This window comes from Ambystoma mexicanum, chromosome 2q, assembly GCF_040938575.1.
Source record: "Ambystoma mexicanum isolate Mex_15411 chromosome 2q, UKY_AmexF1_1, whole genome shotgun sequence".
In the NCBI taxonomy this organism is placed as follows: domain Eukaryota; kingdom Metazoa; phylum Chordata; class Amphibia; order Caudata; family Ambystomatidae; genus Ambystoma; species Ambystoma mexicanum.
In genome coordinates this window covers 186,628,624-186,634,623 of record NC_090924.1, presented here as the reverse complement: position 1 = coordinate 186,634,623, position 6,000 = coordinate 186,628,624, and the positions used below count along the sequence as shown (strand labels likewise).

Here is a 6,000-nt window from a genome sequence, read left to right as displayed (position 1 = left end):
TTGCTTCAGCAACACATGTACTAATATTGGAATGATAATGTGAACATTAAATTGTCCCCTGCTCTAAAGGATGACACGCACATTCGTAAAGCATTCACTATTTTTGGCACATGACAGGACAGAAACTTTCTTAATTTGCAAGTCTTTATTTTTTAATACATGTTTTTTTAATGAAGATTGAAATTGTATGTTCATACATATTACACGACAACACAATACATTTTGCGCCAAATTCAACACTCATGCCTCAGGAGCCTTTTACTTGTGAGTCCTATTGACTGAATGAACAGCCCCCTCTCCTTCAATTTCTTGACTTGTACTTTTAGAAGTGGCACGCTTCTTTTGTTATTTTATCCCATTTTACCAAACTCCGTATTATCAGTTTCCACCTTGTTGTGCACTCCAGCGTAAACTGCTTTAAGGTGCTATTTGCAAACATTGTTCTGAACTACAGCTTTACTTGCTTCTAGGCCTTAGTCTTTAATTGGGGCTGAGCAGTGTACTCTGGCTTTGGCTGCTTTTAGTTGGTTGGTTTCTTTTTTGATTTCTGTAACTTTCAAAGAGTCCCATTGTGAAATACCGTTGTCAGAATGTGCTACAGTGCATGAAAACTTAAAATAAATGGTTGTGAGAGGGAGAGGGGGAGGGAGGGGGCGGGGGGAGAAAGAGAGCGGGCGGGAGGGGGGAAGGTTAAGGAGGGAGGGAGAGAGAGAGAGAGAGAGAGAGAGAGAGAGAGAGAGAGAGAGAGAGAGAGAGAGAGAAAAAACAAAGAAAATATGGTATTCGGGGGGGGCTATGTTTTTACATGGAAAAGATTTTAGGCTTTTAATCAAGTGGAAAGAGGCTCTGTGGCTGGTATCTCAGCCTGTTGATGCTTTGTTGAGTTGCTTGGAACATGCAACAAAGGTGACCTGAAGCACTCCCGACCAGGTTGCATGTCTCTAATTTACTGAAATCCCACAGACCTCCTCCGTGTGCCACAAAGTACCTGAGCTCTGCAGTTGTTCCCCACAAGTCGCCAAGCTCCCCAGATTTACTTTCTCAGAGTTGCTAGTTACTGCTGCCCCACCTCGACCACTATATTTTCCCCAGATACTTGCTACTGTGCAGAAAGCAGGGCTAAGAGAGAGGGAGAAGGGGTGTGCCTATGCAAATCATCTGCCAGGATCATTCCTGGGAGGTCATTCCATCCCACCAAATGACACCCGAGCAGCGGCACATAATTTGGAGAACAGAAATATTCGGACAGGCCACAAAGCAAAGGCTGGGCCGTTGATTGAGGAACCCTTTAGCCATGTCTCCCTAAGTTACCGAGGTCCAGAAAAATTCCACCCTCAGCTCTCATAGAGAGGTCATTGGCCGATCGTGGCCGATCAGGGCCGTGAAGGGTCGGGGTGACTGCACACTGCCTCACCTTTTCACTGCTTTCTACAGCGGTAATGCTTTTGCAGAAGGGACCTGTACAAGTGATTTTATTCTGCGCTGTGGGAAAGTGACATTTAACCACTGGCATTAACCAAACGACTTGCGCTGCTTAACGCACATACATGCAGAGAAATCATTTCATGTTTTTTGGGGAAGGTCTAGAGGGTCCTGCTGATTATTTATGAAGCTGTACGCTACTCTTGCTTTTACAGAGAGTCTTCCCTGCCCAGGAATGTTTAAGGCATACTGTATATCCCTCCCTTACAATGAAAACTCTGTTAAAAGCACAGAGGTACATAGGAATGGATCTGTTAAGAAATGAAACGAAAAACCTGGACAAAATGTCGAAACGGGTAGGATTTGGACTTAGCACATCTGACTGTGAGTCAGTTAATTGTATCTCTTCACCCACTGACCCCTTTCCTTTTGTGTAATCCTTTTGCTCTCAATAGGATTTTCCAAAGTGGCTTTCATATAAAAGATCATAGACCTGCATTTTGTGGCACACAAGCCTCATATCCCGTTGCTCTTTATAAATTCACATCATCTCCCACCAATACAAGCTGTAAAAGGTTTTCAGGGCTTAGCCAAGCAAACTAGACTTGGGTCGAAGGTTAAGCAATCCTTAAATCAGCAGCAGAGTTAACATTGAAATCAGCCTCAGAATCTCTTAAAGGATGGTCCAACATCTGTTGCTTGCAGCACGCAATGGGGCAGCCTGGGTGCTGACAGCTTAAGCCAGCTCCTGTTCTTGCCTTGTCCTTGATCCAGCCATGGGCCCACATGCACTCAGAGGAATAGTGTTTCTCGTGTCTATGGGTCTGCCGTGATGCTCTCACGCTTGCATCACCCAGCCTTCGTGATGGGGAGGGTGTGTCAATTTGCAAGCACCCTGCAGCATGAATCTGTTTATCTTTAAATATAATTGCCATTAAACCAAACCCTTTAGGACCGGATCAATACGGCAGAAAAAGAATGCTGATGTATTGCTGTTTGCCTCTTAATTTCATACCATCCAACATATAAATGGTGTTTGGTCAATGATTTGCCATATCAAATGTCCTTATGTCACAGGCAGAAAGTTCAGAGGTCCTAATCAATGGTTTGGTTGGCTCTCCCTTTGCGCTTGCCTTAAGGCGCCAGCACCAGAGGCTGCCCGATTGCGCCCTGAAAGCAACCAATGTTGACCCATCCTTTAAGAGATTCTGAGGCTGATTTCAATGTTATTTTTGCTGCTGATTTAACGATTGCTCAACCTTCGACCCACGTCTAGTTTCCTTGGCTATGCCCTTGACATCTTTTACAGCTTGCATTGGTGGGAGATGATGTGAGTTTATCGAGAGCAACGGGATATGAGGCATGTGGGCCATAAAAAACAGCTCTGGGATTTTCTTTTAATAAGAAAGCCCCTTTAAGTAGGGAACTTTGGATGGACAGCCCTGCTGAGAGCAAAAGGATTACACAAAAGATAAGGGGGTCAGTGGGTCAAGGGATAGCACATCTGACTGTGAGTCAGTTTATTGTTAGTCCAAATCCTACCTGTTTCAACATTTTTCCAGGCTTTTTGTTTAATTTCTTAACAGATCCATTCCTATGTAGCTCAGCAACACATGTACTAATATTGGAATGATAATGGGAACATTGAATTGGCCCCTGCTCTGAAGGATGACACGTACATTTGTAAAGCATTCACTATTTTTAGCACATGACGGGACAGAAACTTTGTTAATTTGCAAGTCTTTATTTTTTAATTCATCTTTTTTGATGAAGATTGAAATTGTATGTTCATAGGGGCTGACGCCTGTGCAGCGGCAGGCAATTTGGAGAACAGAAATATTATTCATACATATTAAACAACAACACAATACATTTTGCGCCAAATTCAACACTAATGCCTCAGGAGCCTTTTACTTGTGAGTCCTAGTGACTGAATGAACAGCCCCGTCCCCTTCAATTTCTTGACTTGTACTTTTAGAAGTGGCACGGTTCCCATTCGACCAAATTCAGTATTATCACTTTCCCCATTGTTGTGCACGCCAGCGTAAACTGCTTTAAGGTGCTATTTGCAAACATCGCTCTGAACTACAGCTTTATTTGCTTCTAGGCCTTTATCTTTAATTGGGGCTGAGCAGTGTACTCTGGATTTGGCTGCTTTTAGTTGGTTGATTTCTTTTTCGATTTCTGTAACCTTCAAAGAGTCCCATTGTGAAATACCATTGTCAGAATATGCTACAGTGCATGAAAACTTAAAATAAATGGTTGTGAGAGGGAGAGGGAGAGGGGGAGGGAGGGGGCGGGGGGAGAAAGAGAGCGGGCGGGAGGGAGGAAGGAGGGAGGGAAGGAGGAAGGGAGAGAGAGAGAGAGACAGAGAGAGAGGAAACAAAGAAAATATGGTATTCGGGGGTTGGGGGGCTATGTTTTTACATGGAAAAGATTTTAGGCTTTTAATCAAGTGGAAATGGCTCTGTGGCTGGTATCTCAGCCTGGTGATGCTTTGTTGAGTTGCTTGGAACATGCAAGGAAGGAGACCTGAAGCACTCCCAACCAGGTTGCATGTCTCCAAGTTACTGAAATCCCACAGACCTCCTCCCTGTGCCACAAAGTTCTGGGCACTGAGCTCTGTAGTTCCCCACAAGTCGCAAAGCACCCCAGATTTACTTTCTCAAAGTTGCTAGTGACTGCTACCCCACCTCGACCACTATATTTTCCCCAGATACTTGCTACTGTGGAGTAAGCAGGGCTAATAAAGAGGGAGAGGGGGTTTGCCTATGCAAATCATCTGCCAGGATCCTACCTGGCAGGTCATTCCATCTTACCAGCTGACACCTGGGCAGCGGCAGGTAATTTGGAGAACAGACATATACGGACAGGCCACAAAGCAAAGGTTGGGCCGTTGATTGAGGATCCCTTTAGCCATGCCTCCCTAAGTTACCGAGGTCCAGAAAAATTCCACCCTCAGCTCTCATAGAGAGGTCCTTGGCCGATCGTGGCCGATCAGGGGAGTAAAGGGTCAGGGGTGACTGCACACTGCCTCACCTTTTCACTGCTTTCTACAGTGGTAATGCTTTTGCAGAAGGGGCCAGTACAAGTGATTTTGTTCTGCGCTGTGGGAAAGTGGTTAATGTCAGTGGATAAATGTCAAACTACTTGCGCTGTTCAACACACATACATGCAGAGAAATAATGTTATGTTTTTTGGGGAAGATCTAGAGGGTCCTGCTGATGATTTATTAAACTGTCTGCTACTCTTTCTTTTACATAGAGTCTTCCCTGCCCAGGAATGTTTAAGGCATATTGTATGTCCCTCCCTTACAATGAAAACTCTGTTGAAAGCACAGAGGTACATAGGAATGGATCTGTTAAGAAATGAAACAAAAAGCCTGGAAAATGTCGAACTAGGTAGTATTTGGACTTACAAAAGACGGACTCACAGTCAAATGTGCTATCCGTTGACCCACTTACCCCCTTACCTTTTGTGTAAGACTTTTGCTCTCAGTAGGGTTGTCCAAAGTTCTCTTCTTAAAGCGGCTTTCTTATAAAAAATCCTAGACCTGCTTTTTGTGGCACACATGCCTCATATCCCGTTGCTCTTGATAAACTCACATCATCTCCCCCCAATACAAGCTGTAAAAGATTTCCAGGCCTTATCCGAGCAAACTAGACGTGGGTCGAAGGTTCAGCAATCCTTAAATCAGCAGTAAAGTTAACATTGAAATCAGCCTCAGAATCTCTTCAAGGATGGTCCAACATCTATTGCTTACAGGGCTCAATCGGACAGCTTCTGGCACTGATGCCTTAAGCCACCTCCTGTTGTTGCCTTGTCCTTGATACAGCCATGGGCCCACATACACTCAGTGGTACAGAGTTTTTCTCATGTCTATGGGTCTATTGTGATGCTCTCAGGCTTGCATCACCCAGCCATTGTGATGGGGAGGGGTGTCATTTTGCAAGCACCCTGGAGCATGAATCTGTATATCTTCAAATATAATTGGCATTAAACCAAACCCTTTAGGACCAGATCAATACAGCAGCAAAGAATGCTTATTCATTGTTGTTTCCCTCTTCATTTCATACCACCCGATATTTAAATGGTGTTTGGACTTTCTACCCTCTGACATAAGGACATTTGGTATGGCAAACCTTTGACTAGATGTCCTAATCAATGGTTTGATTGACTCTCCCTTTGCACTTGCTTCAGCAACACATGTACTAATATTGGAATGATAATGTGAACATTAAATTGTCCCCTGCTCTAAAGGATGACACGCACATTCGTAAAGCATTCACTATTTTTGGCACATGACAGGACAGAAACTTTCTTAATTTGCAAGTCTTTAATTTTTAATACATGTTTTTTTAATGAAGATTGAAATTGTATGTTCATACATATTACACGACAACACAATACATTTTGCGCCAAATTCAACACTCATGCCTCAGGAGCCTTTTACTTGTGAGTCCTATTGACTGAATGAACAGCCCCCTCTCCTTCAATTTCTTGACTTGTACTTTTAGAAGTGGCACGCTTCTTTTGTTTTTTTATCCCATTTTACCAAACTCGGTATTATCAGTTTCC

At 43.7% G+C, this 6,000-nt stretch overlaps 2 non-coding genes across 2 annotated transcripts; both read left to right on the top strand.

Annotated features, from left to right (window-relative positions):
* On the top strand, positions 1–105 carry LOC138570803 (U6 spliceosomal RNA). The gene has a single exon (XR_011303829.1). It is a non-coding gene; the product is annotated as a U6 spliceosomal RNA (small nuclear RNA).
* A 5,508-nt stretch (positions 106–5,613) lies between these two features.
* Positions 5,614–5,718, top strand: LOC138570802 (U6 spliceosomal RNA). The gene has a single exon (XR_011303828.1). It is a non-coding gene; the product is annotated as a U6 spliceosomal RNA (small nuclear RNA).
* Positions 5,719–6,000: the final 282 nt, after the last annotated feature.